The sequence below is a fragment of the Channa argus genome, chromosome 13, assembly GCF_033026475.1.
Source record: "Channa argus isolate prfri chromosome 13, Channa argus male v1.0, whole genome shotgun sequence".
Classification (NCBI taxonomy): Eukaryota; Metazoa; Chordata; class Actinopteri; order Anabantiformes; family Channidae; genus Channa; species Channa argus.
Genome location: NC_090209.1, coordinates 820,705 through 848,703, shown reverse-complemented (window position 1 = coordinate 848,703; position 27,999 = coordinate 820,705). Strand labels below are relative to the sequence as shown.

At 40.6% G+C, this 27,999-nt stretch overlaps 2 pseudogenes; both read right to left on the bottom strand.

The window, feature by feature from the left end:
* Nucleotides 1–54: 54 nt before the first annotated feature.
* Nucleotides 55–27,999, bottom strand: LOC137140169 (protein NLRC3-like; annotated as a pseudogene).
* LOC137140116 (NLR family CARD domain-containing protein 3-like) lies at nucleotides 21,569–27,369 on the bottom strand (annotated as a pseudogene).

The following is a 27,999-nucleotide window of genomic DNA, read 5'->3' as shown; positions in this document are numbered from 1 at the left end:
AGTTTGGTTCTTCAAACATTTTTCAATTCATTTAACAAGAAAATTCACCTATGAAAAAATACAACTGTTTTTATATGAACATCAATGATTACAGCTCACTGATATGAAGTAAAAAAACAAATGTTGTTTGTCATTATTCATTTTAATCACTTGTTGTAAACAAAATATTAGTTCTGATGATTCTGTTTATTGTTGTTATAAAAATACATTTAAATGTAACAAGTAAACATTTTATACAGTTTATTTAGGAACAGTAAGAACTATAAAAAAGATTCTTTTAAAATTGAAAATTAAAGTTTGGAGTTGAATTAATTACTTAATTAAAGTTGTGGATTAAATATATAAAATCTCCAACAGTATCAGTCAGTGAACTGACCCCAGAGTCTCCAGTCTACAGTGTGGACTCTCCAGAAAACTACACAGCAGCTTCACTGCTGAATCATGCAGGTCATTCCATCTCAGCTCCAGTTCTTTCAGATGGGAGGGGTTGGACTTCAGAGCTGAGACCAAAGAATCACAGCTGATCTCTGACAAACTGCAGCGACACAATCTGAATGAAGAATCAAAGATGTAGATCAAATCATTAGTAATCAATCAGATATGTCCTAATCAATGGTGTTTTCTCTAAAATGAGCCAAAGTAAAAACGATTTTACTACTAAACTATTCTGAAAAAACATTTTTCAACTCATTTAACAAGGAAATTCACCTCTATGAAAAAATACAACTGTTTTTATATGAACAGAATCAGTGAAAACAGGTCAAAAGAAAGAAATAATATTTTATCTTCAGTGAGTTTATGTAAATTGAATTTTGCCAAAAATATTAATTGAAACTTAACAAGAGTTCTGAAGATATTATTTCATTAAACTCACTGAAATAACTAACACTAAATAAATAGTTTGAGTTTTAGTACAATATGATATATCTCGTGACAAAATACAAACAAAATGAAACTTTTGATTTAGTTAATTGGTTTTGAGGAATAAAGACTCAACAGTGTCAGTCAGTGATAATTGCAGCACAAAACTAAATCCTGAAGCCTGTCCCCATTCTCCTCTCATAGCTTCATTGAGGAAAGCAGCCACAGAAGGTTGGAGCTTTACAGGAAAAACTGAACCTTTGCTTTGATACTAACTGGGTTTAGTACAATACTGCTGAAAGCAGCGTGGACTGACTCCAACCCTCTACTGACCTCAGAGTCTCCAGTCTATAGTGTGGACTCTCCAGAAAACCACACAGCAGCTTCACTGCTGAATCCTGCAGGTTGTTCCAGCTCAGGTCCAGTTCTCTCATTTTGGAGGAGTTGGACATCAGAGCTGCGACCAGAGAATCACAGCTGATCTCTGACAAACTGCACTCATTCAATCTGAATAAAGAATCAAAAATGTAGAACAAGTCATTAGTAATTAATCAGATATGTCCTAATCAATGGTGTTAGAGTGACTTTCTCCTCGTGTTATTGTGGATCATCAGAATATCAGCCTTCTACAGACATCATCCAAATGTCAGCACAACATTCATACACCTATTCATGTCAGCACTGATTCAGAACATGCTGCTTACTTCACTCACCTCTGGAATTATCAGACAAACATCAAATCACATATAACAGACTAAAAACTTATACTACAATACTTTGATGCATCAGTAAAATGGATCAAACTTGAAAGAACCAGAACTGATCCAGTATAAAGGTCTTGCTTGGTCCTTGTCTCTGTCCTGCAGATCAGCCCAGGAAGTTCAAAACTAAACACAGATTCCCCTGAACAAAAACTATTTGAATCCCAAATTACAGATGATTTCATGAAAACTTTGGAAAATGTTCAGCAGAAATGTGAAATAAAAACAATTTCCACTTCATGGACTGAAACATGGAAAAACAACAGTTTGGTTCTTTAAACATTTAACAAGAAAATTCACCTATATGAAAAAATACAACTGTTTTTATATGAACAGAATCAGTGACGAGAGGTCAAAAGAAAGAAATAATGTTTTATCTTCAGTGAGTTTATGTCAATTGATTTTTGACAAAAATATTAATTGAAACTTAACGAGTTCTGAAGGTTTTATTTCATTAAACTCACTGAAATAACTAACACTAAACAAATAGTTTGAGTTTTAGTCGGGCTACCGTGGCATAGGAAAGTAAAGCGGTTGTCCACCAATCTCACAGTTGTTGGTTCAATCCCCGGCTCCTGCGGTCACATGTCGAAGTGTCCTTGAGCAAGACACTAAACCCCAACTTAGTTGCTCCCACTGAGTGTTGGCCAGCTGCATAGCAGCTCCCCCATCGGTGTGTGATTGGGTGAATAAAAAGCAGTACAGTGCTTTGAGTGCCAATAGGTAGAAAAACACTATATAAGTGCAGACCATTTAGTCCAATATGATATATCTCATGACAAAATGAAACTTTTGAGTTTAGTTAATTGGTTTTGAGGAATAAAGACTTAACAGTGTCAGTCAGTTATAATCATAGCTCAAAACTAAATCCTGAAGCCTGTCCCCATTCTCCTCTCACAGCTTCACTGAGGAAAGCAGCCACTGAGAAGGTTGGAGCTGTACAGGAAAAACTGGATCTTTGCTTTGATACTAACTGGGTTTAGTACAACCCAGCATGGACTGACTCCAACCCTCTACTGACCTCAGACTCTCCAGTCTACAGTGTGGATTCTCTATAAGATCAAGCAGAAGCTTCACTGCTGAATCCTGCAGGTTGTTGTAGCTCAGGGCCAGTTCTCTCAGATGGGAGTGGTTGGACTTCAGAGCTGAAACCAGAGAATCACAGCTGATCTCTGACAAATTGCAGTCACTCAATCTGAATAAAGAATCAAAGATGTCAATCAAATCATTAGTAATTAATCAGATATGTCCTAATCAATGGTGTTAGAGTGACTTTGTCCTTGTTTTATTGTGGATCATCATAATTTCAGCCTTTTACAGACATCATCCAAATGTCAGCACAACATTCATACACCTATTCATATCAGCACTGATTCAGAACATGCTGCTCACCTCACTCACCTCTGGAATTATTATAACAGACATTTTAAGATTAAAAATATTAATATTGACACCTCAATTCAACTTTCGTTCTCACCTAGTATTTACAATTATGATATTATTATGTCTATAATGTTAAAAAAAAAGTGATTTCAGCTTCACCTTTCCTCCTGAACTCCTGAATCCTCTTTCTAACTGGATCAGATGTTGACTGATCAAAGTCAGATGGATGTTCTCCTCTCTGATCCTAAATGGAACCTAGTAGCTTTCTGTACAAACATGTCTGCAGTGTCAAATTTCTGCTCCTTGTTACTGGTTGTGTCTTGTTATGCCCCTGCTCTAGGGGAACCTAGACATAACATGATGTTAATGCTTCCATTCCCTCTAACTCTAACACCATCCCTGTCTTACCTAAACAACCAAATAAATACAAAACCAAATGACTAACCTGAACTCCTCACTCAAAACAGGAGAAAAGGTAGTAACAAAAAAGCTCTTCTCACTCCTACTGTGGCTACCTGCTGCTCAATATTTTACAGTGAGTTATATTTACAGTTATTTACAGAAATATCAAAACCAACAAAAACAGAGTTTGCGGAGCTCCCTATAAGTCAAGTCGAGGATATCGTACAACAGAATACTGGGTTGGTTGGGAGTGGCAGAGGTGGACCAGCTGGGGCTGCTGACATCTTGGTATATATGGAGGAAGACGCTCCATCCTGTCCAATCAGGTGGCGACAACGAGTTTGAATGGCCCAATCCGTGCCAACCACCTGCGGCTCAACCCGCCCCCAGACACACCCACACAAAACAGAGAGGGGGAGGAGAAAAAGACAACATAACAATAATAAAACACATAATGACTCAGGTCATAACAGACTCTCCACAAAGTGACATAATTTTCTGACAGGAAGCATCATGCACAGGTTCAAGTGTCCTGTTGATGGAGACAAATCACACACCACTAAAGATATGCAAAAACAGATTTTGACTGTGTTCAATTTTAGTTATTAAATGTTCTTTAACATAAAACCACCAGGTAAATTGTGAACAATTACGACAAAATCCACCATTAACTGGTTCATTCCATGGTCAAAGAGACCAAACCACTAAAATCCTGATCATATCCTCAGCAGTGGAATTTATAGAGCTGCTACAAAGGTTCACTGTAGCGCTGATTCATACTGAGACGACATTCAGCCTTTGGTTTTTCTCAACAACACTAACAAAACTATTTGATAGTTTCTCTTCTACAAGACCTTCCAGCTGTCAGGCAGACAAATGTCAGAGAAAGAAAGTTTCATCTTCACACTTTTCACTCTTTAACACTTAAGAAACACTCGGCTTTCCTTAAGTTCATGGTCCACTACTAGTGCAGACAAGGTACTAGTCCAAGGCCCAATCAGACTGTCAGCCTGTTCCTCCTCAGCACCACTTTCCTTCAAGTACAGTCTGCAAACATGGAGACATCTGGACTTATTTCACTTTTCTATGTGAACTCAACTTAAAGTACCACATAGTGTTGAGGGATTTGACCTGAGGAAATGGTTTGGAAACTAATGAACCAAACAAAACCTGAACATTCACTTATGGATTTAAGATGGAAAACTGACCTCAGGATCTCCAGGACACAGTTTGGATTCTTCAGTCCAGAACAAATCAGCTTCACTCCTGAATCCTGCAGGTACCAGTTTTTACTCAGGTCCAGTTCTCTCAGATAGGAGGGGATGGACTTCAGAGCTGAAGCCACAATTTCACAGTGAGTCTCTGAGAGACCACAGCCAGAAAGTCTGTGATCACAGATAATGATAAATAATATAGATATTAATTGTTAAGGATAATTAAAGATCTATTGTATAGTTTATATTTTCTCTGTTTTGATCACAATGCAGAATTAGATGGAGGCAGTAGCTAAATGGTCTGAACTCATCCTCTATAACACTTTTCTACATTATGGAGACACAAAGCAAAACACACACACACACACACACACACACACACAGACACACACACAGTCTCCTAGGTCGATCAGTTCCTTTCTCCACATGTACATGTCTTTGTGAGCGAAATTTCAAAATCTAGGTAACACTGATTCACTGTTTTTACACTTCTGGCAGACCCAGTATCAAACCTGCTTACACCAGTGCTTCCTCACCTTTTGGGTACACAAAGAAGTATCTTGAGCTAGATATCAACCATAAAACTACCTACACCTGAACATTTGCTTCCCAGAAGGGAGCCCACGGGAACCAGCACAAATGATCAATCTCAAGGACTTAAAAGACAATGAAGACAAAAGGACAAGGTGACATGAACTTGCTAATTAAAACTCCTGACCACATTGTATGAAGGTTGATTTGCATTGACTCATCCCTTTGTTCTTTGTGTGAACCCAGCTGTTGAGTTGTATGTATAAAAGGCTGAACAACCTACACATCTTGGTCAATCTGATTGGCCCACTCTAGAGTGTAGCTCTGTTCTGCTCTGCATGTTTCTCTATTTTGCTGATTAAATTCACCGTTATCATTCACTTGTAAGTTGCCTTTTTGCCTCCTAACTTGCCTTACAGTTTTTGCCACAACAGTCCTCAATCAACACACAGAATCCACAATGTTCCAAATTTATGTGAAAAAATGAGTCACTTCAAACAGAAGCTTAATGTAGTGATTCAACACTGTCTCCTAAATACTATTTTTTTCACTAAACTATTTTAACCTTTTTTCATTTTGAACTAGTTTTGCAGTTGCTAATTTACTAAGAATCATGTCCAAATCAATCCTCTCTGCTCCACACATCTGAAAGTGACACGATTTTCCATCTCTGCTCATGTTGGAGGATTTAGAACCAGCATGAAGAGGATGGATCACAGAACACACACACACACACACACACACACACACACACACACACACACACACACACACACACACACACACACACACACACACACACACACACACAGTCAGGTCCATAAGTATTTAAACAGGGACACAGACTTCATAGTTCTGGCTCTCTGTCCCACCACAGTAGATCTGAAGTAAAACCATCAAAATGTGCTTAAAGTGGAGACTGTCAGGTTTCATTTAAGGCTTTGCTCCAAAACATTAGATTAACAGTGTACGAACTACACACACATTTATTCACAGACTGTGGATCCTTGAAAAAGTCTTGGGTGTCTTCCACAGTGTGCTTTGAGTCACTGTCCATCTACACTGTGAAACTCTGAGCTTTTAGCTCAATGTGAGCAGATAATAAAGCCCTAAACACGTGAGAATTCATCCTGCTGCTTTTGTCAACAGTCACATCATCAGTAAAAAGCAGAGAAAAAGTTCCTTTCCAACAGTTCTACAAACACCATTCATTCATGAAGTGCTGCCAATTTGTCTAAAGGGAAAGTTGAAAATGTATGTCTTATTTGATATAACAAACAGCTGTGGACTAAACACAAATCAATGCATAAATACATATACAGGGCTATGAAAACCAACTTGAACAGAGGCAGTGTGGTCTACATTCAGTTTGGTTGCTTTTTAAATATAGGTCTACAGTAATACAAAGTACTGTGGCAGAAAGGTTGATTGACAAGAAAAAAAAACAAAAAACAGAAGAGCCCTTTACCACCTGGACAGGAAAGAAAGTGATGGAGACATAATGCAGAATAAGCTGAGAGCAGAGGAAGAGAGAAAATCTTTTAGTTTAGTCGTATGGAGAAGAACGAGTGAGAGTGACTGAAAGAGTAGATATTTATTCAGTTTCTGAGCTGTGATCTGCAAGAAGAGGAGAAGAAGAAGTTTAGAAGTTCATAAACTTAAAAGAGAAGCAGTGGTTTAGGATCTGGCTGAATTACTTTAACCTTAATGGACAAGCTATGGACTAGAAGTTGCTGATCCCTGGACTGGGCTGGTTGAAGGTTCTCTTTCTACTTGCTTGGGCTGATGTCTTCCTGGTTGTTAGAGCAGCAAGTTAAGTCTCTTTCTACACTTCTCCAGGATTCTATGTTTGTTTTCTTCCATCTCACCAGTTTCCCCATAAGACTATTTTCATCCACTTTAAGATGACAACACCCATTTACCTAATTATCCCCTACACACACACACACACACGCACACACACACAAACCTCTGCACAATTGATTATAAATGGACTGAACTTAAGCTATTGTGTTGATTTTGTGTTAATCCTGTAAATGAATTAATTTGTATTGGCTTTATTGGTATATACAATATTCTATTGCCGTGAAGATAATGTGATTATTATTTGATTCGATACAGAAGAAAGTTACTAATGAAATTGAAGAGATCATCTGGGTTGTGTTTTTATCTATTTTGTAGTGAAGGTAGAAACTAACTGAGATTTTTCTCAAGATTCATCAGATTTAATTCAATTCTTAAATGACAGATTTAACTTCTCGATTATTCTCCTGTCTGATGTCCAACTTCTAATTAGACTAATTGGTCCTTACCTCTACCCCAGTACAGGTGACAAGTCTGTCTTTTACCACAATCACTGTCACTATATTTAGTCTTTCCTTGAAAAAACAGTTTGTGTAACAGTTGAAATGAACAACAATGACTGTACAGTTGTGTTGAAGTGTCTCCATCAGTGCTGAGCTGAGCTGCTGCTGCCACCAAGATACTGAGGCTGCGTTTGTAAATATAAAACATGATACCATCAAATGAAAGCTGAAATACTGAACCTTCATCTGTGATCTTTTCATCTTAAACCCAAATGTCTTTAGTTTACAGAACAGATCAATTTGACTTGTTGTTCCAATATCTTTTATGTGTGTTATGTGTGTTTCATCACATCTGGACTTACTGAGCCTTTCTGCAGTTTCTCACAGCTGGGATCAGTCTCCGTCGTCCCTCCTCTGATGTGTTGTACTTCTTCAGGTCCAACTCATCCAGAACTTCCTCTGACATCTGCAGCATGTAGGCAAGAGCTGAGCAGTGGATCTCAGAGAGTTTCTTCTTTTATCTGTTCTCTGACTTCAGGAACTCTTGCATCTCCTGATGTACTGAGTGGTCCTTCATCTCCATCAGACAGTGGAAGATGTTGATGCTTCTGTCGGGAGACATTTTATCACTGTTCATCTCCTCCAGGTTGTTGATGACACTCTGGATGATTTCTGGACTGTTCTCTGTCTGATTCAGCAGACCTCCTAAGAGTCTCTGGTTGTACTCCAGAGAGAGGCCATGAAGGAAGCGGACAAACAGGTCCAGGAGGCCATTTTTACTTTGGAGGGATTTCTCCATGGTGGTTTTCAGGAAGTTATCCATGAATGACATAGTGTAGTATTTACCCAGGAAGTCCTCCAGTACCTTTTTCTTTCTGTTGGTGTAACAGTGGAAGAAGTAAACTGCACCCAGAAACTCCTGAATGCTCAGATGAACAAAGCAGTAGACAGTTTTCTGGAAGATCACACTCTCTCTTTTGAAGATCTCTGTACAAACTCCTGAGTACACCAAGGCCTCTGTGACATCAAGACCACACTGCTCCAGGTCTTCTTGGTAGAACATGATATTTCCTTTCTCCAGATGTTGAAACGCCAGCCTCCCCAGCTTCACAAGAACTTCTCTGTCACCCTCCGTCAGGTCCTGTGGACTGGTCTCATGTCCCTCATCATACTTGTTCTTCTTCCTCTTGGTCTGAACCAGCAGGAAGTGTGAGTACATGTCAGTCAGGGTCTTGGGCAGCTCTCCTCTCTGCTCTGTAGTAAGCATGTGCTCCAGAACTGTAGCAGTGATCCAGCAGAAGACTGGGATGTGACACATGATGTGGAGGCTCCTGGATGTCTTGATGTGGGAGATGATTCTGCTGGACAGCTCTTTATCACTGAACCTCCTCCTGAAGTACTCCTCCTTCTGGGCGTCAGTGAAGCCTCGTACTTCTGTTACCCTGTCGACACATTTAGCAGGGATCTGATTGGCTGCTGCAGGTCTGGAAGTTATCCAGACCAGAGCCGAGGGAAGCAGATTCCCCTGGATGAGGTTTCTCAACAGCACGTTGACTGATGACTTCTGTGTGACATCAGACACAACCTCACTGTTGTTTAAATCCAGTGAAAGTCTGCTTTCATCCAGGCCGTCAAAGATGAACAAAAGTTTACAGACAGCCAGCTGCTCTGCTGTGACCTTCTGTAATGTTGGATGGAAAACATGGAGCAGCGTGAGAAGACTGTACTGCTCATCTTTGATTAAGTTCAGCTCCCTGAATGAAAGCACAACCAGCACACTGACATCTTGGTTTTCCAAGCCCTCTGCCCAGTCCAGACTGAACTTCTGCACTGAGAAGGTTTTTCCAACACCAGCAACGTCATTGGTCAGAACCACTCTGATGGGTATCTGTTGGTCAGGTAAGGCTTTAAAGATGTCGTGGACCTTGACTGGAGTGTCATGGAGGGTCTTCATCTTGGAAGCTGTGTCAAGCTGCCTCACCTCTTGTTGGGTATTAACCTCTTCACTCTGTCCCTCTGTGATGTAGAGCTCAGTGTAGATCCTGTTGAGGAGGGTTCCACTTCCTGTTTCATCACTTCCTTCAGTCACACATTCACATCTCCTCCTCAGACTGATCTTATGTTCATCTAAAACCTCCTGCAGACCAACATCTTCTGTAAGACAAGAAACTGTGAGAGGATAAAGAAAATGAATCTAGTTAGTTTTTTGTGTTACCAACAAAAACAAACACAATGATGTTTAAGAATCTGATATTTCTAATAATGAACACAATTAATATATAATTAAGTATAATAAACTGTTTTTATAATATATTATATATAATCACTGAAGAAAACAAACAAAGTCTGAAGCGTTTCAGAATATCTAACATTACAAAGTGCCTAGTCTTATTTTGTACTGTTCCGGATCTTCTTCCACACTGGGGACAGGAGGATTGTCCTGATGAACCAGACCGCTGCCAGTATAAGCTGATGCACTGTCTGCAGAACCAGTGTGCACAGCTGGTAGAGACTGGATCCTTCAGGACATTCTGACACAAAGCATACAAGGACAGCTGCTCCTCCACAGAAACATGACTACTCTTCGTCTTTCTGTGGAGATGAAGAAAACTGAGTTTTTAATATAAGCAGATCCACCAGCTTAGTGAAACATTGTATTTTTTTGTCCTTTTAGCTTTATCCTGTGAGTTCAGGGTTGCCACAGCGGATCATTGTCCGCATGTTGATTTGGCACAGTTTTTACGCCAGATGCCCTTAACAGTGAATTTGTTCAACACTGCTTGTAAATTAGACATCAACATAAATAGAGAACAGAGCTCAGACATGGCTCAGAGTTAATTTAGAGCTGTCATTTAGTAATATAAGTGACTACAAAAGTGCAGATTAATGAGGCTTAAAAGCAGAAATCTAGATATCTAGAAATCAGATAGAGGTAGTTAACAGTTCAACAGTAGGTGCTCAGAGGAAGAGCAAACCAGCTGGTGAACTGAGAAGCACAGGTTTTGTGTCCAGTGGAAACTCAGAGAAGACTTGATCAGCAAAACAAGTGTCACAAACCAAAGCAAGATGGCTGCTCCTCCATCATGATTTCTGTGTGGCGAGTTTCCACACATCGTACTCAGTTAAATCAGACTGTACAACCAGAAAATAACCCCTGTGCAGTAGCCCTGTAACACTCATACACATACTCTGCCTGAAAACAGTGTACAGTATATTGTCAAATAATAATCTATGCATATAATACTCACAAAATGTTAGAGATATTTGACTTAGGGTGAATTTTCAGAAGGCACCACAGATGGTAAGCTAAGAAAACCTTTTAGGCTTCATAACTTAAGTATGCCTGAGAGAAGAAACAGTGGAACTTAACCAAAAACAGCTCAGGGGAAAAGACAACCAACCATTACAGGCCCATTCTACAACTACAGATCCAGAATGATTTGACATAAGCTGTGTGTCTCTAAAACCTGGAATGTCACCAAAATGACACACAAGACCCAGGATGCAGATGAGCAACACTGTGGATCAGATATTAAGAGGAGATAGAGGTTGATTTTGACATATTAATTAGAATAAAAAAATGTATGAGTAAGATTAATAATTAAGGAAATTTTGCCATGAAGAAGTGTAACTATTAATGAATGTATCATTATCGCAGTTTATTCTAAGAAAATTAAAATGGTTATGTTGTAAGGTTACAATCAAAATGTATCAAATATCAAGAGAATTAAGAAAATCATTAAAATGATTTGAAATGTGATGGGTAATCAGTCTTTGAACTAAGGCTGTGTGTGGGATGCTGTCATGAGGAAGTTCCAAGACTCAGCCAGCTGGAGAAAAGGGAACTACTGTACTGTTCTTTGTCACAGCAGAGCTGAAGAAGCCTCATGCTGGAGTTGTTTGACCAGCAGTTTGTGGAGAGGATGTGAACTGTTCTCCATGATGTTTGTGCATAATCCTCCACTCTACCACCGGCTTCAGAGTTTCCATAGAGGCCCCCAGTACAGAACCAGCTTTCCTAATCACTTTTTAAGTTCATTGCTGTCACTGGCTCTGATGCTGCTGCGCCAGCAGATAGTGGCAAAAAAGATTGCACTGGCCACAGCAGACTGGTAAAACATCTGCACCATCTGGCTGCACCCAAAGGACCTGAGCTTCCTTAGGAAGTACAATCTGCTCTTAATCTTTCTGTAGACAGTTGCTGTGTTGCATGTCCAGTCTAGTCTGCTGTTGAGATAAAATCAAAGTTATTTGTACCCCTCCACCACCTCTGCCTCCTCACTAAGAATAGAGATGATGTTGAATCGGCTCCTAATCCTTTGTTCTATACCACACTTAAGATGAGGTGATTGTTTCTACACCAGTCCACAAAGCTGTCCACTAAGCTTTTGTAGTCTGCCACCTCACCACTGCAGAGTCATCAGACATGGAGCTCAGGGAACTTCTGCAGGAGACGGAAGTCAGAGTTGTACTGGAGTGTACAGGGTGAAAAAGAGGCCTCTGCACCAGGTAGATGATGGAGTCATCCTCTCCAACATGGGGTACCAGTACCAGTTTCTTCAGAATTTGATGTGATCATGATGTGCAATGTGAGAGCTACTGGTCTGTAGTCACTTAAGGCGGATAGAAACCATTGCTTTGGTAGTGGAACCTTGCAGGATGTCTTCCACAGCACTGGCACCTTCTCGTGACTCAGCCTCAGCTTAAAGAGGGGCTGTGGAATCTCACTAAGCTACTTCACACAGGCTTTCAGGAGTCTGGGGCTGATACAGTCAGGACCCGCAGCCTCAGTCTGATTCAGCTTCTGCATCTGCTGCTTTACCTTCCAGCTGGGGCTCCCTAACTGAGCCTGTTGAACTACTGATCATGCTTATTACCTCTATCCTGGTTTCCCTTAGTCTGATTTCTTTTCAACATAAAATGTGACAAATTATGCAAAATCCACTTTTTAGACATTTTTTCCATTTCTATGGATCTGTGGTGTCTGTAGACACACACCGAGTAACAGGTAACAGTCCAATGAGAAACCCTTCTTATATCTACATCATTATGAGAGTTGTGTCCATAGTTCCTCCTCTGTACCCCCTTACATTGTCCACCAAAAGCTCCACAGGAACTTTTCTGTCTCCTATTGTTACTGCCTGGCTTCAGCAGACTATCAGAGGATCCACATGGCGTCTCTAAGACCTAAGGAGAGCTCATTCTCTGTTGTTGGCTGTTAGAACCAACACACAAAGTCTCTTTTTACTCTCCAGCTCTGAAGATTTCAAGTTCCCAGCTTAAACCAGTTTAAAACTGAAGATCAAACATGGTGACTTTCTGTGACCCACATTAAACTCTGAGGCTGTAATTGTTGAAGACATTTGAACATTTTTCTATTGTTTGTTCACTAGTTTAGCCTGTTGACTGTAGCCCTAGTAGCTGCCCTGTGATGCTAACTGGCTAATCTGACTAACATTAGCTTGTGTTGTTCTCCATAGCTGCAGAAATGTCCTGCTTAGTAAGACAGTGGGGCAGTCAGAAGGTCCTGGAGACACTTTGTGAGATATTTCCAAGCAGTTTAATGAACTAGGTTGGTAGCAGTAAGTTGGATATTGGTAAAGCAGCTTGTTTCTCTAGCATTATAAGGCAGTCATCTAGCAGCTCATTTGGTTTGGAGTTTTCTTGGATCTTCGTGATCTCTTCTGGTTTGTGTTTCATTCTAATGCAGTTTACCACCGACAGGTGGGGGTGGGGGTAAATAGCACCACCTTGTGGTCTGATGAGGGGGGTGGGGCAGCTGAGGTGTATGCTTCCTTCACGCTTACATACAGTAAATCCAACATTGTATTTTAGCAGTAATGGTGTTGATGATGTCACATGCTACATTGGAAGAAACTGACTATGGATAATAAATGGCAATAAAATAAAAGCATGCTCACAGCTAGCAGTTCAATCAATTTCCAGGATGCAGAGATGCTCCTTCACAGTAACAAGTCTGGGATTATGCCATCTGTTGTAAAGCACTGAAGCATTGTAAAGCACAAGTACTGCAACCCCACCCCACCCCCCCTTCTTCTTACCTTTCCATTCGCAGTCTCAATGTTACTATGAAATTTAAGTTTATCATCAATTATTGTCCACAGATATTTATACTCATGCACCTCAACAGCTGATCATAGAAACAGTATAAGCAGGGGAAGAAGATGAAGTCCATGATCATTTCCAAAGGTTTTGATGCTTTTGATCACTTTCACTGAGAAGCGACACAATCACTGAATGATGAGTAAACTTAATAGATCTCCCTTCATAGTGGGATCATTAGTGTAGAACAAAAAAAATTGTAAAAGAACGCATCCCTGGGGTGAGCCAGTAGAAGAGTAGAGGTCATGAGAAAAAACATCACTGACTTTCTGAGATCTTTTTGTTAGAAAGTCGGGCAACCCACAGATTAAAAATTCTACTACGTTGGTCTACTAAACTATGAGGTTGGACACAATTAAAATCAGAGGAAAAGTCAATAAACTGTACAAAATTGTTTACATCATCTAGGAGATTCTGGACCACGTGAAATGCTTACTACTCTTTAACACCTCTATCCGCCCTGTAACCTGGCCTCTCTTGTTGCCCTAAAAAGCTTAAAAACCAGTTCACTTTCAACGTGAATGTGTGAGAGACATCTTCAGCTCAACCTTTCCAAGACCGGAGTCCTTGTCTTCCCAGCCAGACCTTTAACACAACATTAGCATCAATATTGGATCTACATTGATTCAGTCCCCACTAAGTCGGCCAGAAATCTGGGGGCCATCATAGATAACCCATTGACTTTTAAGGACCACCTCTCCTCAGTCACCCACCAGCACATTTAGTCTCTACAACATCAGAAAGAGCAGACCCTACCCCACGGAATATACAACCCAACTCATTGTACAGACGCTGGTCATATCTCATCTTGATTACTGCAACGCTTTGTTAATTGGGTTACCAGTATCCACAATCAAACCCTTGCAGATGATCCAAAATGCGGCAGCTCCCCTCATTTTTAATCAGCCAAAAAACACCCATGTCACACCACTGTTCAGATCTCTACAATCTCTACAATTCCAGTCTACAGTCCCTCCTGTTCGCTGCGGTCTGCAAATGAACGATGTGTGGTGGTCCCAGCACCGCACAGAAGACACCAAGGAAAACTCTTTAGCTCAGTGATCCCACAATGGTGGAACAAGCTACCAAACTCTGCACGCTCAGCAAACTCACTCCCAGTATTCAAAAAACAGCTGAGAATATAATATAATAAAATAAAAATAAAAACTTTCTTTCTTGCGCATCTCAGGAAATTTTAATACTTTTCTTATAGGACTTCGCTTTGATAATTTCTTGTTGACTTAGATTTTTGCTGCCTTGTACCTCACTTGTAAGTCGCTTTGGATAAAAGCGTCTGCTAAATGACTAAATGTAAATGAACATACAGTAGAACCTTCAGAACTGAACAGATGAGGCAGATACAATCATTATCATTATATTCATATGTTTGTCACATACATTTTTAGCAGTTGCAGCCAGGCAGATAATCCCTGCTTGGGATACATTGGCACTGATCTGTCTGTCACACCATGCAGTGTGATACATTCAAGGACAATACAGAGTGAAGCTCATCCAATAGCATTTACTGTTCCAAACTGTAGAAAAAAACAAAAAAACAAAACAAAACTGTGGACTTCTAGCTCATTTGTTAGACCAGTATTCCATGAACCACAGGGTCAGTGGTTCGACTCCTGGTCGTCCTGGCTAAATGCGTCCCTGGGTAAGACACTGAACCCCACAGTTGTTCCTATAGTCTTGTGCACATTAGTAAACCCGATAAATAACAATCATTGGGAGCATAAACCATGCCCTACTGTATTGGATCATTAAATTAACTAAATCAACAGTTAAACAGGAGCTATGGGGGAACAAAGGGAAAGTCCTTTGAAAAAGAAGGATGCTCTTTAGTATGTTATTGCTCATCAGTGAGATCCAGTGGCAGATCTTTCTAATGCATCTCTCCCTGTTATGGCCCTGGCCGTATGTCATGGAAGTTGTTGTTCCTTTTAAGTTGTGTTTTGTGTGGGTGTTTTTGAGTGAGAGTGAAGGCTCATTGGTTGTGTGGATCTGTGTGCCTGAGTTGTAGGTGCCCTGTCTGATTGGCTGGATTGGGGGGCAGTGCCGGGAGCTGATTGGTCCATCATTGACTTCCTGAAGTTTCAAAAGTCTGTTTCCCACTAGCTAGTTTGGGTTCTCTGGCAGCAGCACCTGTTTTTGTTGTCGGCCTCCAAACCGTTTTGAACATGTTGTGAATTTTGAATAAGAGTTATTTGGATTAGTTGGACTGTTAGACCTTGTACCGTAATTTTGTGTATTTATTGTATATTATGTAAATAGCATTACCTATCACTGTCTTGTAAATATTGAGTGTTGAAGCTGTGGGGATGAACTAAAATGTTCTTTCTACTGTTTTCTTTGGTTTTCACAGTAGGGAGTTAGACTCAGCTTTCTGCTGCAGTTCTCAGTCAGGAAATATCCACTACATATGACCATATTTCTTAAATGAAACCAAAGATAATTTTCAGCTGTGCAGAAACAGCTACAAATCTTTTCGCTAGTAAATTTCCAGCTAAGTCATATGTCACTGTGACTTTAGAAATATATTTGAACACTGAATCATCTTCAGGTCAGTTTACAGTAAAATCTCTTACTTTGTGTCTGAGGGTCCAGGTCCATCACTGAAGTATGGTGGTTCATCTTTAGACCAGTCACTCTTCATAGACAGACAGCTGGATACTGAAGACTCTGCTCTGTCCTCCTTCATCTTCATCTTCTCAGGTCTGAGAGATAAACCATTAACACTGAAGAAACAACAGAATAAATACCATCAGTACACCACATTCAAAGTCTGAAGCTTCATTTTTCTCATTTATATTCAAGTATATTTTCAGATAATATTTTGTATTGTTTGTTCCATCCAGAACAACAATCTGCCAGTTGTGGAGTGTGATGAAAAATGTTTATGAACTTAGTTAAACGTTCTGCACTTATATAGTGCTTTTCTACCTATTGGCACTCAAAGCACTTTACACTGCTTCTTATTCACACTCACAATCACACACACTCATACACCGATGGGGGAGCTGCTATGCAGCTGGTCAACGCTCACAGGGAGCAACTAAGTTGGGGTTCAGTGTCTTGCTCAAGGACACTTCGACATGTAACCAGAGGAGCTGGGGATTGTACCAGCAACTGTGAGATTGGTGGACAACCGCTCTACCTTAATGCGCCAAAATCGCCCCTTGTGTAGTTTGTTGAACTTTCTGTGCTCTCTTGTACTCATTAGTTTCTGTGACCCTTTCGTGCTTGCTATAACCTCTAGTTTCTCTGGTATTTAAGGTTATAAGTCTCATTTCAAGGCCTCTGAAGTGCTATGTATTGTGACATGTACTGAAGTTGAAACCATGTGATAGAGACCAACCTTGTAATCCTCTGTAGGGAGGAATAGAAACTGTAGGGCTGCTTATCTGCTATTTCAAAAGGAAGAGTCACACTCTGACCTTCTATGTACAGAATTAACTTAAGACAATTCTCTTCTCATACACACACACACACACACACATGTATATACCTATATGTATATGTATATATGTGTATATATATATATATATATATATATATAGAAGTTAAGCGGAGTGTGACTTTAAGAAGGTTGGAGCTAACAGGAAATACTGGATCTTTGCTTTGATACTAACTGGGTTTAGTACAATACTGCTGAAACCAGCATGGACTGACTCCAACCCTCTACTGACCTCAGAGTCTCCAGTCTACAGTGTGGACTCTCCAGAAAACCACACAGCAGCTTCACTCCTGAATCCTGCAGGTTGTTCCAGCTCAGGTCCAGTTGTCTCAGATGGGAGAGGTTGGACTTCAGAGTTGAGACCGAAGAAAAACAGCTGATCTCTGACAAACTGCAGTCCTTCAATCTGAATAAAGTATCAAAGATGTAGATCAAATCATTAGTGATTAATCAAATATGTCATAATAAATGGTTTTTGACGGACCTTGTCCTTGTGTTATTGTGGATCATCATAATTTTAGCCTTCTACAGACATCATCCAAATGTCAGCACAACATTCATACACCTATTCATGTTAGCACTGATTCAGAACATGCTGCTTACCTCACTCACCTCTGGAATTAGAAGAGAAATAACCCAAAGTGTCTCAAATCTGATTTGAAATAATGAGATTTGGTTTTTTCACATGTTCTGAGTCACGCAGGGACAAAAAGATCACATGTCAATTATTTTCAACTTTCAATTCAACTTTATTTATATAGCACCAATTTACAACAAAGTCATCTCAAGGCACTTTACAGAATAAAGTCCAGACTACACAAGTATGTAGAGGCAACGCCAACAAATCCCCCTTGAACAACACCCTAGGCAACAGTGGAGATGAAAAACTCCCTTTAAGGGAAGAAACCTCCAGCAGAACCAGGCTCAGGGTGGACGGCCATCTGCCTCGACCGGTTGGGGTGAGTGGAAGGTGAAGAGAGAAAAGAAAAAGACCAACAAAAGCAACAACAAAACATTGGGCAGGGTGGTAGGACCAGTAGCTGGACACACTTGTCCAAACCCAAGGACACTTGCAGAAAGGGACAGAGAGAGGGAGACAGAGGCGGAGAAGCACAACTACGGGAGAAAGAAGACACAAAATCAATAGCATGCAGTGGTAACAAATAAATGTATAGAGAGAAAGAGGAGAGGAGCTCATTGCACTTGCTGGAGTCCCCCAACGTTCTAAACCTATAGCATCTCAGTAGGAGCTAGTTCAGGTTGAGTGAGCAGTTTTAACTATAAGCTTTATCAAAAAGGAAGGTTTTAAGCCTAGTCTTAAAAGTAGAGAGGGTGTCTGCCCCCTGATTCTGGATTGGAAGCTGGTTCCAAAGAAGAGGAGCTTGATAGCTAAAGGCTCTGCTTCCCATTCTACTTTTGCAATATCTGGGAACCACAAGTAGGCCTGTATTCTGGGATTGACATGGGCTAATCAGGCGATACAGTACTATGAGATCTTTTAAATATGATGGAGCCTGACCGTTCAGAGCTTTATATGTAAGAAGCAGGGTTTTAAATTCTATTCTAGATTTAATGGGAAGCCAATGGAGAGAAGCTAGTGAAGGTGAAATATGATCTCTCTTGCTAGTTCCAGTCAGCACTCTTGCTGCAGCATTTTGGATTAATTGCAGGCTCTTTAGTTACTGGGGCATCCTGAAAGTAGGGAATTACAGTAGTCCAACCTAGAGGTAACAAATGCATGGACCAGTTTTTCGGCATCACTTTGAGACAGGATGCTCCTAATTTTGGCAATGTTCCGTAGGTGGAAGAAGGCTGTTCTAGAGATTTGTTTTATATGTGAGTTAAAGGACAAATCCTGGTCAAAAATAACTCCAAGGATCCTCAATGCAGCAGTGGAGGCCGAAGTTATGCTATCTAAAGTAACTATATTGTTAAGCAGCGTATTTTTCGTCTTTTTAGGCCCAAATAGAATAATTTCAGTTTTGTCAGTTTGACTAATTTGTTAGTATCAGTTAAATAGAGCTGGGTATCATCTGCATAGCAGTGGAAGTTTATGGAATGTTTCCTAATAATTTTGCCTAAAGGTGACATATACAGATTGAAAAGTATTGGTCCTAACACAGAGCCCTGTGGAACTCCATGACTAACTTATGTACATAAAGAAGATTCATCAATAACATGAACAAATTGAAGTCTTTAAACCAATCTAGTGCGGTTCCTTTAATCCCAAATCCATGTTCAAGTCTCTGTAATAAAATGTTGTGATCAGTGGTGTCAAATGCGGCACTAAGGTCTATTAAGACGAGTATGGACACGAGTCCATTATCTGAAGATCATTGGTGACTTTTACCACTGCTGTTTCTGTACTATAATCAACTCTGTATTCTGACTGAAAGTCTTCATACAAATTATTCCTGTAGAGGTGGTCGCATAATTGTAACTACTTTTTCAAGGATTTTAGAAATAAACAGGAGATTTGATATTGGTCAATAGTTGGCTAAATCACCTGGATCAAGACAAGGTCTTTTAAGTAGCAGTTTGATTACAGCAACTTTATAGGCCTTTGGTACATAGCCAGTTACTTAAGATAGACTGATCAATTTAATATGAACTTGTTCATTAAAGGCAGAACATCTTTGAGCAATTTGGTTGGGACAGGGTCTAAAAGACAGGTTATTGGTTTTGAGGAAGCAATACTTGAAGTTAGCTCAGTGAAATCTATGGGTGAAAAGCAGTCCAAGAGGGATTGGGGCCTTATTGGTGATTCTAGCAATGTTGTAAATGAAGATCTATCTGTAATATTTGGGGGGAGGATCTGGTGAATTCTTTCTCTAATAGCTACAATTTTATTCATAAAGAAAGTCATGAAGTCATTGCTGCTCAGAGTTAAGAGAAAACTAGGCTCAATTTGTTGATGTGGCTCTTAGTCAGCCTGGCTATAGTGCTGAACAGAAACCGGGGGTTGTTCTTATTTTCTTCTATTAAATTGAATAATATGGTGTTCTGGCATCACGGGGAGATTTTTTGTACATTTTTAAACTGTTTTTCCAGGCTAACTGGGATACTTTTAAATTACAGGAACGCCGCTTCCTTTCTAACTTTCGTGATGCCTGCTTTAAGCTGTGCCTTTGTGAACTGTACCATGGAGGTCGCCTCCTCTGATTCACTGCCTTCTTTTTCAGAGGGGCAACTGTATCTAGTATCATACGCAGTGAGGCTGGAGAATCGTCGACTAGATAATCAACCTCTACAGGAGTAAGATGGCTACTCACCATAGTATTGACACATGGTGGTGAAAAAGATGAAGAAATAATTTCTTTAAATGTATTCAAAGCATTTTCAGAATAACATCTGTTGTAGTGGAATTTTTCCCTAACTGCTGTATAGTCCGTTATTGTAAATTCAAATGATATTAGAAAATGGTCAGACAGAAGAGAGTTGTGAAGAAATATTGTTAAATTATCCGCTTCAATTCCATACGTAAGGACAAGGTCTAACGTGTGACTAAAACAGTGAGTGGGTTTATTAACATTTTGGGAAAAACCAATTGAATCTAATAATGAATTAAACGCAGTGCTCAGGCAGTAACTGTCAGCATCTACATGAATGTTAAAGTCTCCCACTATAATGACTTTATCTGTACTAAGCACTAATTCAGATAGAAAATCAGAAAATTCAACAAAAACTCTGAATAAGATTAGAATAGATGAGATTAGATTCAACTTTATTGTCATTACACATGTAGAAGTACAATGCAACGAAATGCAGTTTAGGTCCAACCAGAAGTGCAGTAGCAGCAAAAGCAGGATATCCAGTTTTTGCATAAATAATAAGTTAGTATTGTATTAGTATTGCAGATGGATATGTACATAAACAGAAATTAAAAGAAAATGGACATATACAATGATATACGAGGCTGTGGTGAGCTATAAACAGATGTAAGAAATAGATAATATATAACAATAAATAAGGCTATGGTGGGCAGTAGTGAAGAATAAGAGAATAAGGGGCTGAAGGACAGTACACGATAACGCCAAGGACACCTGCGACTTCCTCACGACTTTTGTTGCCGTAGGATATCTTTCTATTAGGTTTTGAATTTTCTCCGCTATGTAAATGACAGTGACTTCAGGAAAGCAAAATATTTAGCTGATTTCAAGCGGACTTCTCTAATGATGGAGTCGCCAATAATCAGCATAGTCAGACCGGGAAGACTCTGCGATGGAGAGTTGCGCTGAGAAACAGCATCTGGATTCCTTCTGGAGGCACCGGGTTGGTGGTGGTGGCACATCTGGTCTGGCGAGACCCCGACAGCATGCCCCGACCGCACTGCCCCCGGGGGGTGGAGTGGCCACCTGAGCTGTCTGGTATCTCACGGGACAGGCAGTCGCAGGGAACCGCCGGCAGGGAAGTCCGCCTTTCCAGCTCCTCAAGAACAGTGAACCGGTTATCCACCTGGACCGGTGAAGGAGGTCCGATAGACTGGTTGGCCAGATAAGTTGCAGCAGGTGTCATCCGATGTCACCTTTAAGCCGGGATCCAGGCCTTTTGTGTCAGCGGCGTGGAGCAGGCCCGTGTTGGGACAGGCCATTGGTCATCCAACAGGCCCAGAGGGCCGCGGGTTGGCACCGTGTTTCCAGCGGAAGCCACATAGCCAGACCACGGCAGCGTGACATCGGGGTCCTGGGTCACTAAACAAACAGCCGGGTGCATAGAGACTGTTTGTTCCATGTAGCTTGAGGTATTAAGAGCTGCGAGGTGCTTCGCCTGTGCGATCGCAACGTTGGAAAAGATACGTTCATTTTTTTTGCTTATTTCCTTTTCCAAAACTTTGATGATCTTTTGCAACTGCGTGAAAACGTGTACACAGTTTGCACAGACCACCATTTGGAAACTACGGAAGTGGAGTCACCAACAGCAACAGCATTTGGTCACTTCACCATGAAATGTGAACGTTGTCAATCATCAGCTGTTGATAACCGAGCAGCACAAAGTAGAACAGAGAATATAAAGACACATTCATCACTCAGGTGGTTGTGACCTGCTCAGACTAGACCAATCAGAGAAGAGCTGGTTAACATTGTCTGGTTCTTACACATGGAGACAAAGTTCACCTCTGTGGAGATGGTAAAAATAGAAACATGTTTCCCAGTGTGTGATACAAAGAAAATGTGACAGGATGAAGCTGATGAGGAGAATTTGACTCAGTGGATCCAAATGGATTTCTAATAAACTTAGTCTACGAGAGAATATTACTATTGCATTTACTGACTGTTTTCTTCAGTTACCTCACTGTTTAACTTTAAACATGAAGTCTTTACTCACAACCTCAAATGTCTGAAAAACTACAACATGTCACTGTCATCTGTACTTTCCTTCTTCTCACTGAGAGACAGAGTAGGAAGCTTCGTAATTACTTAAAGAAATAATTAACATTAACATTCAACATGATTCCTAGGAAGATTTTTCAACTTTTCTCAAGATTTTTCAAGTTTAAATGTAAAACTACAAAATATAATAAAATCTCCAACGGTATCAGTCAGTGAACTGACCTCAGAGTCTTCAGTCTACAGTGTGGACTCTCCAGAAAACCACACAGCAGCTTCACTCCTGAATCCTGCAGATTTTTGTTCCACCTCAGGTCCAGTTCTTTCAGATGGGAGGGGTTGGACTTCAGAGCTGAGACCAGAGAATCACAGCTGATCTCAGACAAACTGCAGTAACTCAATCTAAATACAGAATCAAAGATGTGGATCAAGTCATTAGTAATTAATCAGATTTGTCATAATCAATGGTGTTAGAGTGACTTTGTCCTTGTGTTATTGTGGATCATCATAATTTCAGACTTCTAGAGACATCATCTAAATGTCAGCACAACATTCATACACCTGTTCATGTCAGCACTGATTCAGAACATGCTGCTCACCTCACTCACCTCTGGAGTTGTTGTAACATCAGACATTTTTTAAAAGATTTAAAAGATTAATCTTTGTTGGTTTGGACATGGTTTTTACATTTGTGCTCAGAGAAACTTAGAAACTAATGAACCAAACGAAACCTGATCATTCACTTATGGATTTAAGATGGAAAACTGACCTCAGACTCTCCAGGACACAGTTTGGAATCTTCAGTCCAGAACAAATCAGCTTCACTCCTGAATCCTGCAGCTTGTTTCGACTCAGGTCCAGTTCTCTCAGATGGGAGGGGCTGCACTTCAGAGCTGAAGCCAAAACTTTACAGTGAGTCTCTGAGAGTCAACAGCCAGAAAGTCTGTGATCACAGATAATGAGAAATAATATGAATATTTAATTTTTAAAGATCTGTTATAAAGTTGATATTTTCTCTACTTTGATCACAAAGCAGAATGAGATGGAGGCAGCAGCTAATTGGTTTGTCTCATCCTCTAAAACACTTTTCTACATTATGGAGACACAAAGCAACACACACACACACACACACACACACACACACAAACACACACACACACACACACACACACACACACACACACACACACACACAATGACATTTCACTAAATCAGACTGCAGTCACAGTATCTGTAGTTTCACACCGACACCACAACAAAGCAGAAAAACCTTCCAAACTCATCGTGACTATTCCAGTTTTTAACCCATGTACTACATGAGCTAAACGACACCGTGCACTGATGATTAAATGTCATACTTCATGTCTGCCAGACTTTGATCATACAGTTGTTGGACAAAATTAGAGGCATTTCTCTAAATGTACATATCTATGGTTTAATAAGTAAGTTAGTTCCAACACTGCCTTTATCCAGAGGGTTAGTGAATAATGTTTCCTACTGCTGCTGAAAAGCTGTTAACCCATTACTTGATCCCCGAACACTTCACACATCTGAAAGTGACATGATTTTCCATCTCTGCTCATGTTGGAGGATTTAGTGTGATGCTGTTGAATTGTACTGCTTCACACTAACAGCTCTTTGTTCTACTTTGTCCACTGAGGTGATATTAATGTGGACTAATCTAATAGAATGGAGAACATCTCCAACAAATGCCGAACATTAGAACCAGCATGAAGAGGATGGAGCACAGAACACATAGAACACACACACACACACACACACACACACACACACACACACACACACACACACACACACACACACACACACACACACACACACACACACACACACACACACACACACACACACACACACACACACACACACACACACACACACACACACACACACACAGTCATGTCCATAAGTATTTGACTAGGCACACAGACTTCATGGTTCTGGAACCATGAACATCACAAGATGCCGGGTTTCTTCTCTGATGATTCTCTGCCAGACCTTTACTGCAGCTCTCTTCAATTCAGCTTGGTTTTGGGGGACTTGGCCTTCAGTTAGGCCTTCAACAGGTCAAATCCAAGTTTAACTGGATTCAGGTCAGATGACTGACTTGGCCATTCAACATTCAACTGTGGATCCTTGAAAAAGTCTTGGGTGTCAGTGTGCTTTGAGTCACTTTCCATCTACACTATGAAACTCTGAGCTTTTAGCTCAATGTGAGCAGATAATAAAGCCCTAAACACGTGAGAATTCATCCTGCTACTTTTGTCAACAGTCACATCATCAGTAAAAGGAGAGAAAAAGTTCCTTTCCAACAGTTCTACAAACACCATTTCTTCATCAAGTGACAACAGAGTATGATCTGTTCCTTTAATGAATCAGCCGACACTTCCAACACGTGCTCAGTTGATCCTAATAAACTCCATCTGTAAATCTGATCCAACATTTTCTACCATACAACACAGCATCATATCAGCAGCCTGCAGCCCAGCTCCTCATGACCAGTTAACGTCCACAATTAGACCAGTATTATCTCAGTAAGCTGTGTGACAATTTACCACTGGCTCTGTTTCTCTAGTGTTTTTATACAAGTTATTATTCATTTTGGAAACAAATCTGCTGCTAGAGTTAAATATGTTGCAGCCAGTTCATCTGAAGGAAAAGCCAAAAGTTTATTTGATAAAAGGTTGTAGTTTTTGAATACAGGAAGAAGATGTTTGTCTTTTACCACAATCACTGCGAATTTTTATTTTTCCTTGAAAAATCAGTTTGTGTAACAGTTGAAATGATTTTGTCACTGTACAATAACTGTAGTTGTGTTGAAGTGTCTCCATCAGAGCTGAGCCGAGCTGCTGCTGCCACCAAGATACTGAGGCTGAGTTTGTAAATATAAAACATGATACCATCAAATGAAAGCTGAAATACTGAACCTTCATCTGTGATCCTTTCATCTTAAACCCAAATGTTTTTAGTTTACAGAAAAGATCAATTTGACTTGTTGTTCCAATATCTTTATGTATGTTAAATGTGTTTGATCACATATGGACTTACTGAGCCTTTCTGCAGTTCCTCACAGCTTGGATCAGTCTCCGTCGTCCCTCCTCTGATGTGTTGTACTTCTTCAGGTCCAACTCATCCAGAACTTCCTCTGACATCTGCAGCATGTAGGCCAGAGCTGAGCAGTGGATCTCAGAGAGTTTCTTCTCTGATCTGTTCTCTGACTTCAGGAACTCTTGCATCTCCTGATGTACTGAGTGGTCCTTCATCTCCATCAGACAGTGGAAGATGTTGATGCTTCTGTCAGGAGAACTTTTTGTTTTTTTCTTCTTCAAGCTATTGATGATTCTCTGAATGATTTCTGGACTGTTCTCTGTCTGACCCACCAAACCTCCTAAGAGTCTCTGGTTGGACTCCAGAGAGAGGCCATGAAGGAAGCGGACAAACAGGTCCAGGTGGCCAGTTTTACTTTGGAGGGATTTCTCCATGGCTGCATACAGGAAGTCATCCAGAGATGAGTTATTATAGTATTTCCCCAGGAAGTCCTCAGTACCTTTTTCTTTCTGTTGGTGTAACAGTGGAAGAAGTACACTGCAGCCAGAAACTCCTGAATGCTCAGATGAACAAAGCAGTAGACAGTTTTCTGGAAGATCACACTCTCTCTTTTGAAGATCTCTGTACAAACTCCTGAGTACACCAAGGCCTCTGTGACATCAAGACCACACTGCTCCAGGTCTTCTTGGTAGAACATGATATTTCCTTTCTCCAGATGTTCAAACGCCAGCCTCCCCAGCTTCACAAGAACATCCCTGTCAGCCTCCATCAGCTTCTGTGGACTGATCTCATGTCCTTCATCATACTTGTTCTTCTTCCTCTTGGTTTGAACCAGCAGGAAGTGTGAGTACATGTCAGTCAGGTTCTTGGGCAGCTCTCCTCTCTGCTCTGTAGTAAGCATGTGCTCCAGAACTGTAGCAGTGATCCAGCAGAAGACTGGGATGTGACACATGATGTGGAGGCTCCTGGATGTCTTGATGTGGGAGATGATTCTGCTGGACAGCTCTTTATCACTGAACCTCCTCCTGAAGTACTCCTCCTTCTGGGTGCCATTGAAGCCTCGTACTTCTGTTACCCTGTCGACACATTTAGCAGGGATCTGATTGGCTGCTGCAGGTCTGGAAGTTATCCAGACCAGAGCCGAGGGAAGCAGATTCCCCTGGATGAGGTTTCTCAACAGCACGTTGACTGATGACTTCTGTGTGACATCAGACACAACCTCACTGTTGTTTAAATCCAGTGAAAGTCTGCTTTCATCCAGGCCGTCAAAGATGAACAAAAGTTTACAGACAGCCAGCTGCTCTGCTGTGACCTTCTGTAATGTTGGATGGAAAACATGGAGCAGCGTGAGAAGACTGTACTGCTCATCTTTGATTAAGTTCAGCTCCCTGAATGAAAGCACAACCAGCACACTGACATCTTGGTTTTCCAAGCCCTCTGCCCAGTCCAGACTGAACTTCTGCCCTGAGAAGGTTTTCCAAGCACCAGCAACGCCGTTGGTCAGAACCACTCTGATGGGTATCTGTTGGTCAGGTAAGGCTTTAAAGATGTCGTGGACCTTGACTGGAGTGTCATGGAGGGTCTTCATCTTGGAAGCTGTCTCAAGCTGCCTCACCTCATGTTGGGTATTAACCTCTTCACTCTGTCCCTCTGTGATGTAGAGCTCAGTGTAGATCCTGTTGAGGAGGGTTCCACTTCCTGTTTCATTACTTCCTTCAGTCACGCATTCACATCTCCTCCTCAGACTGATCTTATGTTCATCTAAAACAGACCCATATCTTCTGAAAGACAAGACACTGTGTGAAACTGAAGAAACAGAATCTGGTTTGTTCTTTGTGTTAACAAAAAAAAAAAACAAACACAAAGATGTTTAGGAATATCTGGTAATTATACTAATTAGGAAAAAAATATTAAATACCAACGCTGTATCATATAACAAATGTCTGGTTTTAAAAACATTAGCAAACAGATGTTCGGTCTTACTTTGTACAGTTCTGCTCTGACTGACTGTCTTCAGTCCAGGTCTTGTTCTGGCTCTTTTTCCACACTGGGGACAGGAGGAGTCTCCTGATGATACAGACTGGTCCCAGTATGAGGTTTTGCACTGTCTGCAGAACCAGTGTCCACAGCTGGTAGAGACTGGATGCTTCAGGACGTCCTGACACAAAGCACAGCAGGACAGCTGCTCCTCCACAGAAATATGACCACTCTTCCTCTTTCTGTGGAAATGACCATGTTTTCTGTGACATATTACAGTAGTGGGGTCTGAAAACCAGCTCATATGCAGCTCTTTCTATACAAGGTTTTCACCAGTTAAACTTTGTGGGACATTTGTGTTAAAAATTGAAAACCTCTTTGACTTTTCTATAAAGAGATAAAAAGGAAAATAACAGGTCGTCATTATCACTGGCTGCTTCAGTCATATCACATTGTACTGGACCATTAAATAGACTCCATCTACAGTCAGGTGACATAAGAGGACGGACTGATGGATAAAACTTTATTACAGACACAACTCAGAGAGATGTCCATAGAACACACACATTACTTTATCTGTGTTGT